This window comes from Macaca thibetana, chromosome 3 (genome assembly GCF_024542745.1).
Source record: "Macaca thibetana thibetana isolate TM-01 chromosome 3, ASM2454274v1, whole genome shotgun sequence".
NCBI lineage: Eukaryota > Metazoa > Chordata > Mammalia > Primates > Cercopithecidae > Macaca > Macaca thibetana.
In genome coordinates this window covers 148,145,587-148,159,636 of record NC_065580.1, presented here as the reverse complement: position 1 = coordinate 148,159,636, position 14,050 = coordinate 148,145,587, and the positions used below count along the sequence as shown (strand labels likewise).

General features: G+C 57.2%; 1 protein-coding gene across 1 annotated transcript in view; it reads right to left on the bottom strand.

The window, feature by feature from the left end:
• The window catches only part of AMZ1 (archaelysin family metallopeptidase 1), a 32,974-nt gene extending 23,041 nt beyond the window's left edge, over window positions 1-9,933 (bottom strand). The window contains exon 1 of the mRNA XM_050785651.1: window positions 9,621-9,933. The gene's annotated coding sequence lies outside the window, so the exon portion shown is untranslated. The remainder of the gene's footprint in view (window positions 1-9,620) is intronic.
• Between the last annotated feature and the right edge of the window lie 4,117 nt (window positions 9,934-14,050).

Sequence of the window (14,050 nt, the reverse complement as noted above, 5' to 3'; positions counted from 1 at the left end):
TAGTGGGGGTCAGCTTCCCAGCAGCCTCTGGCACTCATCAACCCATCCATGCTCCAAAAAGGAGACCCCCCAAATGGAGGTTCCTCGCTGTCCTTTGGGTCCTGCCCCAGTGTGTCCCCCTCCTCTGCTAACTGCAGTCATGACAGCAGCCAACAGGTCCTGTGCCTGCCTCCTCCAAGCCACACATGGAGCCTCCATGGGGAAACAGGCTCAGACGTTAAGTGACTTGGCCCTGGTGACACAGCTGGGGGGCAGCAGGGCCTGGTTTCAAAGCCACGCTTCACACTGGAACCCCAGCTGCTCCTGGAGCAGGGATGTTCTAATGGGAGACAGAGGGCAGGACATCTCCTCTCCCAGAGCACCCATATTCCAGCCCTGCTGCTGTTAATACCATGGGTAAACTCAGACGCTTCTCCTTCCTCTTCCCCTTGCCTTTTTTTGTCCAAAGACTAGAAAAGAGCACGTCCACATCCCCCCATCCCCCCCACCCCAGGGAGGGTCGGCCACTCTGAGCAACAAGGGCGGCCAGGTTGGCCCAGTAACCAGGTATCCAAGGTTAGGCTGCCCTAAACCGGGGAGCTCCGGGCACTCATTCTCCCCCATCTGACCACGCAGATGCCCGGGCTTCGGGCAAGAAACCACGCTCTGATTCTCGCTATTCTGAATGCGCTTTGCAAAATCTCCCAGCAGCTGCATCGAGCTATTCATTAGCTGACAGCCGAGACTTTCAGGCGGAACCAGACGGACGGTTTGGGGGTTTCTCACCTCTCAGTTTCCATTCGCTAGGAGGGGAAACCGGGGGCTTAGACCACAGGGCTAGTGGCCTCCGGGCCAGACCCTTGGCTTCCTGTTTTCTCTCCTCACCTGCGAACCCCAAACTCCTCTCCCAAGTGTTTCCCTCCCGTGATGGGTGCAGGAAGGACCCACGTCCCTGCCCTCCCTGGCCCTTTGTAAAGTTTGCCATTTCTCTGTCCCTCCTCCCTCGCTTTTCTGGTTTTGAGACCTGTCTTGCTTCCCTGCAGGGGTAATATCCATCGTCTTCTCCCTCAGTCTCCTCGGTGAGGAAGTATGCCCGGCACATACACAGGCTTGGGGGACCCCGGGGCGCCACGACATTCTCTGCGCCCTGGAGGCTCCCTGGGGACGTCCCGCACCCTCCTGGCTCGCCCCAGCCCGGAAGCGCCTTCTTTGGGGCGCCTGGCGCTGGATTCCCGAACCGTCCCCAGTTTGCTCCCATCGGGAAGCGTGCAGGTCGCCCTGGTCTGGGAGGATGGCGGGGAGGGGGCGCGTAGCCCTTCCCTGGCCCGGCCTTCTCTCTGCGGGACCTGCCCGAGCTGTGCCGACCCCGGCGCCGCGCTGCACCAAACCCTAGCCAAGTGCGCCCTTCGCCTCTCCGCTGTCCCTGCGCGCTAGTAGCCGCCGCCGCCCGGGCGTCCTCGGGGCTTGCTGCGAGGGCCGGGCCGGACCCGGAGCTGCCCCTGCCCACCCGCCCCGGCACGGAGGTCCCTCTCCATTCCCCCCGCCCCCGAGTCTTCTCCGCGCGCCCCGGTACCTCGCAGTCCCGCGTCCGACGGAGCCGGCAGAGGCCGCGCCGGGCACCGAGCCCCGGGCACCGAGCCCCGGGCAGCAGCGTGGGCAGCTCGGCCTGGGCCGGGAGGATCGGGAGGTCCCGGTGACGTCAGCGCGCGGGGCAGGGACCGAGGCGGGCTGGACTGGGGCCCGTGTGGGGCTGCGAGCGGGACAGGAGGGCCACACCCCTCCCGGCGCTCGGTGTCCTGCCCCACTCCCTCCAGCTGCCCGCAGTGCAGCGCATGTGGGCCCCTCCAGCCTCCCAGAAACACCTGGGCAGGGGGCCCCAGAGCCTAAAGCCAAGCAGGTGAGGGAGGTCCGTCAGCTGGGGCCAGTTCATGCCTCCCCAGGTGAGAGGAGTAAACTAGGCTACCCGGCAAGGTGCCAGGTGAAGAGGTGAACCAGGCCGCCAGGAGAGGCCCCTGGTGAGAGGGGTGAACCAGGCCGCCAGGTTAGTCCCATGGTCAGTGTGGCCCTGAGGATGGGCGCCCTGCTCTGCCCTGACCAGCTGTGAGCGCAGCCCTGGCCCTGTGCCAGTCACCACGAGATGGAAAGGACTCTAAGTGTGGGAGGATGACCGAGCCCAGCCCTGGCCGTGAAGGCCGGCACGACGGCTCCAGACAGAGCCCAGAGGCTTTTCCCTCAGACTGCCCTTTTCCTCTCTCCAAACCCTCCCAGTGCCAGCTTCCCTCGGGCAGCCTCCCACCAGCTCTGCTTCACCGTGCAGAAATGCCCCCCACGCCCTCAGCAGCACCCCACAGATGGCTGAGGGATTCGTCACCATGGTCCCACACCAGTGCAAAGAATTTTTTTTTTTTCAGTTGGAGTCTCACTCTGTTGCCCAGGCTGAAGTGCAATGGTGCAATCTCGGCTCACTGCAACCTCTGCCTCCCAGGTTCAAGTGATTCTTCTGCCTCAGCCTCTCAAGTAGCAGAGATTATAGGTGCCCACCACCATGTCCAGTTAATTTTTATATTTTTAGTAGAGACAGGGTTTTACCTTCTTGACCAGGCTGGTCTTGAACTTCTGACCTCATGATCCACCTGCCTATGCCTCTCAAAGTGCTGGGAGTACAGGCGTGAGCCACCACGCCCAGCCACGAGGAATTGTTTTAAGCCTTAAGAAATAACAACACAGCTGGGCTTTGTGGCTCATGCTTGTAATCCCAGCACTTTGGGAGGCTGAGGCAGACAGATCACAAGGTCAGGAGTTCGAGACCAGCCTGGCCAATATGGTCAAACCCCGTCTGTACTAAAAATACAAAAATTAGCCGGGCGCAGTGGTGGGTGCTTGTAGTCCCAGCTACTACTCGGGAGGCTGAGGCAGGAGAATCACTTGAACCTGGGAGGCAGAGGTTGCAGTGAGCCGAGATTGTGCCACTGCACTCCAACCTCGGCGACAAAGCAAGATTCTGTTTCAAAAAAAAAAAAAGAGAGAGAGAGAGAAAAAGAAATAACAACACTAGGTGTCCAGTGTGCAAAATTTGGAAAATTATGAAAAATCAAAACAAAAAGAAGACCCCATAAGCCAACTGCGTAGAGGTAACCTCTCTTACCTTCTTGTCAGACATCCTTCTGATCCCCTTTTCCACCTCATTGAAATATATATATTTTTTAAATTTTTTTGGCTGGGCGCAGTGACTCACACCTGTAATCCCAGCACTTTGGGAGCCTGAGGCGGGCGAATCACAAGGTCAGGAGATTGAGACCATCCTGGCTAACACGGTGAAACCCTGTCTCTACTAAAAAATACAAAAAATTAGCCAGACGTGGTGGCGGGCGCCTGTAGTCCCAGCTACTTGGGAGGCTGAGGCAGGAAAATGGCGTGAACCTGGGAGGCGGAGCTTGCAGTGAACCGAGATCACACCACTGCCCTCCAGCCCGGGTGACACAGGGAGACTCTGTCTCATAAATAAATAAATAAATAAATAAATAAATAAATAAATAAATATTTTTTGAGACAGGATCTTGCTCTGTTGCCCAAGCTGGAATGCAGTGCTACAAACGTGAGTCACTGCAGCCTCGACCTCCTAGACTCCAGCAATCCTCTTACCCTCAGCCTCCTGAGTAGCTGAGACTACAGGTACATGCCATCACACCTGGCTAATTTTGAAACTTTTATGTAGAGATGGGATCTTGCTATGTCGCTCAGGCTGGTCTCAAACTCCTGGGCTCAAGCGACCCTCCCAGCTCGGTCTCCCAAAATGTTGAGATCACAGGTATGAGCCACCATGCCCAGCCTAAATACGTATTTTAAGGGATTCACACCACATACTGCGTTCTACAAGCAGTCCGTGACTTCACACCCACCAATAGCCAGAAGTCCGTCTCCACACCCTGATGGTCTGCGCTGGACTCCGTGTCATGAATCTGTCACCTGGTTTGGGACATTCTGGTTTCTCCTGGTGTCTCACTAGCATATATCACAGTGATAAATGATCTCGTTTCCACGGATGTTTGCACAGGTGTCCGGTTCCCCCTACCTCGGGATAAATTCCTACAAATAGATTCTGGCTCACAAAGCTGCACTTTTTGACACGTGTTGCCGTGGGGGATTTTCCAGGTTATTTCTGTTGGGGATGGAGAACTCAGAACCTGAGAAAACATGAATTTTGTTTGTTTGTTTGTTTTTGAGATGGAGTCTCACTCTGTCACCCGGACTGGAGTGCAATGGCATAATCTGTGCTCACTACAACCTCCACTTCCCGGGTTCAAGTGATTCTCCTGCCTCAGCCTCCCGAGTAGCTGCGATTACAGGTGCCAGCTACCACGTCCAACTAATTTTTGTATTTTTAAGAAGGACAGGGTTTCATCATATTGGCCAGGCTGGTCTCGAACCCCTGACCTCAAATGATCCACCCACCTCAGCCTCCCAAAGTGCTGGGATTACAGGCGTGAGCCACCGAGCCTGACCTGAATGTTCTGTCCTAAAACTGCTTATTACAAAGAAATTGTGGAATACCCTTCTCCAGCCCCCCACGCCCCTCCCTGAATAGCTACAGGGATGGGAGCCACAGGAAAAGGAAGCATGTGTTGAGCCCGGAGTGGCAGTTCCTCCTCTGTCTGTTGGGTCAGCCCAGGAGACTGGAAGCCCAGATGAGTAGGGTCCCTCCTGGGTGCCCCAAGGTGGGACATGGTGGGTGGCGCCGTGCCCAGTGCCAGGTCCCCTGGAACACAGAGGCAGCCTGCTGATGACCTGGCCTCTGCCAGCCAAGGCTTCAGGCAGCCAACGCACTGTCCACACTGCACCGGTGACACACTGGTCTCCACACCAGCAGACTGCACACCCCTTTCTGGTTGAAGCTACCTGGTCAAAGTCTATTCTAGAAAGAGGCAGTGTGATATGGGGACCCCTGTCCTTTCAGCGATGAACACAGAGGGCTGCCCCCACCTTCGTCCCCATCACCATCCTCTGACCCGGGCAGACCTGGGGTTAAAAGACAGCCGTGGTAGGGGGGAGGGATAGCATTAGGAGATATACCTAATGTAAATGACGAGTTAATGGGTGCAGCACACCAACATGGCACATGTATACATATGTAACAAACCTGCACGTTGTGCACATGTACCCTAGAACTTAAAGTATAATTTAAAAAAAAAGCGAGAGAGAGAGAGCTGTGTGGCCTGAGAAAGCTGCTTCGTCTTGCCCTGCCTCAGTTTCCCCAGGGTGGGTTAAATAGTGGCCCCCAAAAGATGTGCCTGCTTGCACCCTCAGAATGGGACCTCATTTGGAAACTGAGCCTTTGCAGATATGGTTAAAGTAAGGATCTCACGATGAGGTCATCCTGGGTCAGAGTCAGGGTGGGCCCTAAATCCAACGCAAGTGACCTTATAAGAGACAGAAAGAGGTTCCTCATTGGAGGAAGAAGACAATGTGAAAAATAATGACAATTTTTTTTTTTTTTGAGATGGAGTCTCACTCTGTCACCCAGGCTGGAGTGCAATGGCATGATCTTGGCTCACTGCAACCTCTGCCTGCCTCAGTGCTTCTCCTGCCTCAGCCTCCTGAGTAGCTGGGATTACAGGAGCACGCCACCAAGCCCAGCTAACTTTTGTATTTTCAGTAGAGATGGGGTTTCACTGTGTTGGTCAGGCTGGTCTTAAACTCCTGACCTCAAGTGATCCACCTGCCTCGGCCTCCCAAAGTGCTGGGATTACAAGCATGAGCCACCACACCCAGCCAACAATGTTTTTAAGAGAGAGAGAAAGAGGCTGGGCGAGGTGGCTCACGCCTGTAATCTCCAACACTTTGGAAGGCCGAGGCAGGAGGATCACTTGGGCCCAGGAGTTAGAGACCAGCCTGGGCAGCATCTCTATAAAAAATTTTAAAAAACAGACAGAAAGTAGAAGACACAGAGACACAGAGGAGAAGGCGGAGATGGGAGTGGTGCGGCCACAAGCCAAGGACACCTGGAGCCCCCAGAAGCGGGAGTAGGCAGGAAGGACCTTCCCCTGGAGCCCTGTGCAGAAGTTTGGCCCTGCCCCAGCCTTGACTTCAGATTTCTGCCCTCTAGAATTGACAGTCAATGTGGGCTGTTTGAAGCCACACAGCTGTGGTCATTTGTCACAGCAGCCACAGGAAACTCATCCACATTGGAAAACAGGAAAATGCTTCGCACAGGTTTTATAAGGATGAGGAAAACTCTCCCAGGGGCCTTGGCACACGAAGTCCTAGGAAGCAGCAGCTGCTCACTCAGCAAACTCCAGCCCCTGCATGTGCTGGGTGCGGGGCCGCGGGACAGGGGCTTGGCCTCTCTGCAGCTCAGCCCTGCTCCAAGGCCAGCAGGCAAGGGTTCAGGCAGACAGTGCTGTGGGGACAGAGGAGGACGGCGCTGAGGCTGACTTCACCACACAGCAAGATGAGCCGGGGCGAGGGCAGAGATGGGGGTGTGCCAGGTGGAAGGAACCGTGCGAGCAGAGGCCTGCCTGTCAGAATATGTGCAGAGCTCTGGGCAAAGACAGGTGCAGGAAGTGGGGCAGAGCCAGGGGAGCAGGAGAAGAGATGAGGCTGCATCCGAGAAGGGGGGTTGCTGAGGGCCAGGGGCTGGGGGGTGAAGGGGCTCGGAACACAAGCAGGGGAGCCGTGCATGGCTCAAGCAGGGGTTTCCATGGCCTGACACTGAGGTCTCCTGGGTGCAGCAGGTGACGTCCAGGTAGGAGGCAAAGGGGTCTGAATCCCGGCCCAGGCAGGATGCACGGGGCCAGACCCCAGCACTGCCTGTGGCACTTGGGGTGCCCCAGCACAGAGTATAGTCAAGCCCTCCTCCCTGCCATGGGCTCCCTGCCCATGCCTCAGTTTCCCCAGGCCTCCCTGGAGCTGTTGCTGTAGCACTGTAGGAACGCAAAGCAAAGCTAAGGACCCTCCTATCGGCCTGAGGCCTCCTGGGCAGCCATTCTCAAGAGACCATGTGCTGGGGGCCCACCTGGTGTCACCTCGTGCTGGACACAAGACCCTGACCCCTGAAACTGCAGTATCCACCCCTCACCCTGTCCTGGGGTAGCTGGGGACCCTCTCAGGCCTGAGGGGAGGACAGGAGCTCCCCAGCACGAGGAGCACGCCACTGCAGGGTTGGGGCCAAACAGGGCGAGCTCCCAGACAGGCTCAGCTGGCCCTGGCCCTGGCCCAGCCTCCCCGTGCCCAGCCTGTGAGGCCGCCCTTTGAGCTTCTGGATTAGTATTCACGCCGGGTCCCCAGCTCTGAAAGCCCTTGTTCCCTCCAGAGAGCAGCCAGGGCGGCTGAGGCTGGGGGGATGCTCAGTGCAAAGTGACAGCCCCAGCCATACACTGGGGCCCTTAGCCCGCTCCCCCAGGACCCCTCCTCCACTGTTGGGGCTGTCCATGGGCTCAGCCAAGGCTGGGGGACTGGGAGGGAGGCCCGTCTGTCCATCTCTCTGTCTGTCTCTCTCTCTCTGAGTTTGTGTCTCTGTCTGTCTCTGTCTCTTGGGGTTCTTGGTCTCTCTCTGTCACCAACTCCCTCCTCCCTCCATCCCCGTCTCCTATCCTCTCGTGCTGCCTGCAGTCAGGGGCTGGGAGTAACTCTACATGTAGTTTCTCCAACAAGAAAAGACACACGGGCCAGGCACATGGCAGCGAATCTCCCGTAACATCTCCCTGCACCACCCGTCCCTGTCGGGGTCTGTCTTGACTCTGAGCTGCCTGCAGACCTCCCCACAGCCCCCACAGTTGGACCCCAACAACAAGAATAACAAAGGCTTGGCTGGGCGCAGTGGCTCACGCCTGTGATCCCAGCACTTTGAGGCCGAGGCGGGCAGATCTCTTGGGCCCAGGAGTTTGAGAGCAGCCTGGACAACATAGCAAGACCTACCCGCATCTCTACAAAAAATTTTAAAAAATTAGCCGGACGTGGTGGCATGCACTTGGGAGGCTGAGGTGGGAGGATCACCTGAGGCTGGGGAGGTCAAGACTGCTGTGAGCTGTGATTGCACCACTGCACTCCAGCCTGGGCAAAGGTGAGACCCCATCTCAAAAAATAATAATAATAAATAACAAAAGCTATGTTGATGGTGCCCATGGCCAGGCGCACGCTGATCAGGCCAGCTTGGGGTTTCTGGGCCTGAGTGGCACCGAGCTCAACCGTGTCCCCGCTCCAGCCCTGTGTCCTCAACTCTGAAACGTGGTTCTAAGATGGATGGGATTTGCCATGAGGGGGCATCCATGGGCAGGGATGCAAACAGTTGGTACACAGGGTCTTGGAAGGTTTCTGACCTGGAGGCCGCCCTGCCCGGCACCTGTGGGTCATACCGCTTTGGCGGATGCAGGGATCCTGAAGGCCTGGTGTCTGGTGATTTGGCCGGGCGCCCACCCAAGGCCACACCACGGACCATGGAAACCCCCTCGGAGTCCTCAGACGTGCCTGGCCCCTGGCTTGGCCAGCAAGGTCGCCAGGGAGGCCCAGCATCCCTCGGGGTCCCGCCCTGGGAAGGAGCCTCCAGTGAGTGCGTGGGCTGCGCTGGGCTGGTCCATGAGGCGCATGAGGGGCCCCAGCTCTGCAGCCAGAACCCACGGCCAAACCCACGGCCCAGCGGCTTCGTCCAAGTGGACAGAGCTGGCCTGAAGCAGCCGAGACCCTCCGGAGCCATCACCTCTGCCTCCCACACACCCAGAGCTGGGGTCGGGGGTGAAAATGAGGAGGGAGCCCCTGCTCCTTGGGCGTCTCCAGCAACCCCAGCCGCACAGGGGATCTCGGGTATCGAGGAACAGCCGGCGTGCCCAGGACGCGCCCGGCTCCCTCTTGAGGCTTCGCTGCCTGGGGTGGCTGCGTGTCTGGACTCCCGGAGGTGCCTGAAGAAGCCCTATAGAAGCCGGGGTCTCCAGTGCCTGCTGCGGTGCACACCCACCCAGCCTGGCGGGGCTCAGGGAGCCTGTGGGGCCGGAGACCCAGGCAGGTCCCCAGAGAGCCAAGTGCCTATTAATGGGAGCTCCGGAAGCAGCCCCCTGGTGAGACAGCTCTGGGGGTGCCACGAGCACCCAGACCTTCTCAGTGCCTCCCATCCCAGGAAACCATATTATATCCCGGCCCTGCCCTCCTCCTCCAAGTGCCACTGTCACCAAGGAGCATCTAGTAAACCTCCAAAATCTCTCTCAACTGCCCGCCCCACCCAGGCCGGCTACAGACTCCCCGGCCTCCACACACCCCCTTCCAAGCCACTTGCCCCCAACAGGAAGCCTTTCAAAGACCATGTCTCATCACTGCCAGCTGTCAGCTGCGTCCCTCGGCTCTGTCTGCCCCAGCCTCACATCCCTAGTTCCTACCTCCGGAGTTCCTCTGCCTACGAGGCCCCCTGCACCCTCAGCTGGGCCTCCTCAAGTCGGATGAAGCCCCAGCGTCCTTCAGGGCCATGGCCCCTCACCACCTCTCCCGGGCTCCAGACTCCATCCTTTCTTCCCTGGCCTCCTGGCCTTTGCCTGGGCTGTGCCCTCCATCTGGAGCAGAGGCCTGGTTGCCTTCCACCCCACATTTAGGGTTCAGGCCCCACAGCTGCCTCTTCCCAGAACCCTCCCGGCACGCACTTCAGCGACTCTCACAAGTACCTGTTCAGCATCAGCCTTCACCCAGGAGTACAGGCTGGGGACGAGGGCAGCGGCCGCCTCTGCCGGTCCTGTCAGCACCTAGTGTGATGTCCAGGCCACCGTGGGTGCTCAACCCGGGCGGCTGTGCTGCCACAGGTCACAGCACCAATCAGACACCCCCATCCCCACACACACCCTGCACCGGCCCACGCGGCCATCACACTCGGAGCACACACACTCTGACGCGGCTGCACTGTTGGTACACGCACAGGCGCACACACCCACACGCACAGGCGCACACGTGGGGGCACGCACGCTGGGGTGCCCTGACCTCCCCGCACGCCCTCCTGCAGCCACCCCGGCCTCTGTCCCCACGCGTGTCACACACGGCCAGGCGTGCTTGCTCACGCCGTCCTGCGACGTGGTTCCAGCCGGCGCCCGGAGCTCGATCAGGAGAGCTGCTGTTGGCCGCCTCTCCCTGCCAGCGTTTGCCAAGCGGTTTCCATGACGACACATCTTGGCTCCGACAGGAACCAAGGAGTGTGGGGAAGAGGGTCCCCACGGAGGGGGCGAGGCGAGGCAGGAGGTCTCTGCGTCTTCAGGCTCCCGGCAGGCATGGGGGACTCCACAAGTGCAGACACCCCCCCAACCCCAAGCCAGGCTTGCACCCCGAGAAGGAGGCTCTGGGATGGTCCCTCTGGACTGCCTGGCACAGGAACTGACTTAGGTCACTCAGTCATTCAACGAACTTTCTGGAAGAGCCACTCTGTGCTTGCAGCTGGGGCTGCGATGCCGCCCAAGACATGGGATCACAAGAGGCTCAGAGTCGAATCCTGAGGTTAAACTGACGTCCCCACCACCCCACTGAAGGCCCCATCTAGCAGGTTGGCCCGTGGCTCCCTAAGCCCCAAGGCCCACCAAGCACCTTCTCAAAGCGGGGCTCCCTTCTGTGGTAGGTCAATTACAAACATGACCCCAATGCCCTACTCCTTCCTGAATCACCATGCCCTTTGCCATGTGACTTTGCCCCAATTGCTATCTAGAGGTGGCATCTACTTCCCCATCCTTCAATCTGAGCCTGTCTTATGACTTGCTGTGGCCAATAAAAGGTGACAGCAATGACATTCCCAGCTCTGAGCTTAAACCTCCAGGGACATGGGTGCCTCTGCCTGCTCTCTCTGACTCCTGCTATTGCACAAGAACAAGCTGGGCTGCTTTGCAGGAAGGCAAGAGGGCAATGGAGCCTGGGTCACCCTAGCTGAGGCCATCCGGGACTAGCTAGCTCCCAGCTGCCCACAGATGTGTGAGTGAGCCCAGCCAGGACTAGCCAGGCCCAGCAATGAGCAGCAGTGCCGCCTGGTCCTTCTTTAATACTAAGGAAATGTGAAGTCATGTGTTTGGAGCTATTTGTTACTCAGCACTAGCTAACTGATACTCCTCTCTCCAGGGCCCTGGCCAGCAGCTGCCCCACCTCAGCACAGGCCAGAGGCTCTAGAAGTTCCCAGGGGTGCTGAGAACCAGGCCATGGGGAGGGCTGGATTCCACTGGCTAACAGTGCCAGAGGGTGCCGGGGGCAGAGCTTGTGGGAGGGGGTTCCCGTGTCAAGTCCATGGCAGGAGCTACTGAAGCAGAAGCATGACTCTCCACTGCCTTTCTTTGCCTTGGTTTTTCCCCCTGTGAAATGGGCCCATCACCCTGTCCTGTCTCCTGGGGCTACCTGGTAAGGTAGTGTGTGTGGCAGCTGGAGGCGGATCAACTATGTGCCAGTGCTGGGCTGCAACCTAGGGATAGAGGCCCATGGCTGCCTTCTAGAGACCCACAACTGAGAAGGTGGCATCACTAAGCCCAGCTCACAGACTGGAAACCGTGGGGAGAGGAGGGCGGCTTGCCTGAGGCCCAGGACACACAGAAGCAGGCGGGCGTGGCCACAAGCCCCAGCTGGGTCTGAGCTGGTCGTTATCTTCATGTTTTTCTCCCTGTGGTCACCTTTTTGGAAATATCGTACTTCCTGAGCTAACTGCACTTACGAGGTAATGATTGGTGCGAGTTTATAGTCTCTCTCTCTCTCTCTCTCTCTCTCTTTTTTTTTTTTTTTTGAGATGGAGTCTCGCTCTGTGGCCCAGGCTGGAGTGTACTGGCGCGATCTCGGCTCACTACAAGCTCCGCCTCCCGGGTTTACGCCATTCTCCTGCCTCAGCCTCCCGAGTAGCTGGGACTACAGGCGCCCGCCACTGCACCCGGCTAATTTTTTGTATTTTTAGTAGAGACGGGGTTTCACTGTGTTAGCCAGGATGGTTTCGATCTCCTGACCTCGTGATCTGCCCGCCTCGGCCTCCCAAAGTGCTGGGATTACAGGCATGAGCCACCGCGCCTGGCCTTTTTTTTGGTTTTTTGTTTGTTTGTTTGTTTTTAAGACAGTGTCATTCTTTCACCCAGGCTGGAGTGCAGTGGCACGATCTCGGCTCACTGCAACCTCTGCCTCCCGGGTTAAAGCAATTCTCCTGCCTTAGCCTCCCGAGTTGCTGGGATTACAGCCACCATGCCCAGCTAATTTTTGTATTTTTAGTAGAAACGGGGTTTCACTATGTTGGCCAGGCTGGTCTTGAACTCCTGACCTCAAGTGATCTATCTGCCTTGGCCTCTCAAAATGCTGGGATTACAGGCATGAGCCACTACACCCAGCTCACTCTTTTTTTTTTTTTTTTTTTTTTTTTTTTTTTTTTTGAGACAGAGTCTCACTCTGTTGCCAGGATAGAGTACAGTGGTATGATTTTGGCTCACTGTAAACTCTGCCTCCCAGATTCAAGTGATTCTCCTGCCTCAGCTTCCCGAGTAGCTGTGATTATAGGCGCCCGCTACCATGCCCAGCTAATTTTTGTATTTTTAGTAGAAATGGGGTTTCACCATATTGGCCAGGCTAGTCTCGAACTCCTAACCTCAAGTGATCCACCCGCCTTGGCCTCTCAAAATACTGGGATTACAGGTGTGAGCCACTGCGTCTGGCTCACTCCTTTTTTTGAGGCAGAGTCTCACTCTGTTGCTAGGATAGGGTACAGTGGTGCAATTTTGGCTCACTGTAACCTCTGCCTCCCAGATTCAAGTGATTCTCCTGCCTCAGCCTCCCGAGTAGCTGGGATTACAGGCACCCGCCACCATGCCCAGCTAATTTTTGTATTTTTAGTAAACGGGGCCTCACCATGTTGGCCAGGCTGGTCTTGAACTCCTGAGCTCAAGAGATCTGCCCACCTCGGCCTCCCAAAGTGCTGAGGTTACAGGCGTGAGCCACCGTGCCGGGCCCCGCAGTCTCTTTTCACCAGGCACGGTGGTTCAGCATTACCTCCTGGAGGGCAGCTGATCCGCACTGTTCTCCCGGCTCTGAGTTCCCCCAGGCCAGAGCTGAGAGCCAGGCTCACCAGATCCCTGCAGGAGGGCCTTGTATCTGAGTCCAATTTTCCTCCAGCACGAGGCCTGGCATTTAGTTACCTGCTATCTTGTCCGCTGTTCAGTGTTCTTGGCCTTTGGATATTTCACCCGGCGTGTTTCATTGTCTTCAGGGAAATGGCTGGTCCAGGCATCCAGCCTGCTGTCACTGGGAAGGGACATGTGCCCTGAGATGGGGCTGATGTCACTGCTGCACCCTGGTGGGGCACACCAGCCCACAGCTGTGCCGCCCAGGAGGTGCCCTTCTATCAGAGGGCATTTGCCGAAACCAGCAATGGTTCTCATTCCGTGGCCTCGTGGGGTCAGGAGGAGAGAAGTCAGGGCCAGTCCTGCCCAAAATGGGGAGCATTATAGAAAACCTTTCCTACCTTAAGCTGAAAACCTAAAGGGCTACACTCTTAGGGTAAGAATGAATCGGAATTAGCCCTGCTCCCTCCACAGGAAAGACACTTGGTGCTAAGAGAAGCAAAAAGAAAAAGTTCTTGAGAAGTTAGGGCAACAGGTCTTCTCCAGCACAGATTTGAGGCCCAAGAATGCAGAGAACTCCAAGCACTCAATGCGTTGTTTTGACACAGGGTATCTCTCTGTCACCCAGGCTGGAGTGCGGTGGTGTGATCATGGCTCACTGCAGCCTCAAACTCCTGGGCTCGAGCAATCCTCCCACCTCAGCCTCCCAAGTAGCTGGAACTTCAGGTGCATACCACCACGCCCAGCTAATTAAAAAGAAAAGAAATACACCAGGTGCAGTGGCTCACGCCTGTAATCCCAGCACTTTGAAAAGCCATGGCAGGTGGATCACCTGAGATTAGGAGTTCGAGACCAGCCTGGCCAACCTGGTGAGACCCTGTCTCTACTAAAAAATACAAAAATTAGGCAGGTGTGGTGGTGGGCACCTGTAATCCCAGCTATTAGGGAGTCTGAGACAGAATTGCTTGAACCCAGGAGGTGGAGATTGCAGTAAGCCGAGATCACACTACACTACTGCACTCCAGCCTGGGCAACAGAGTGAG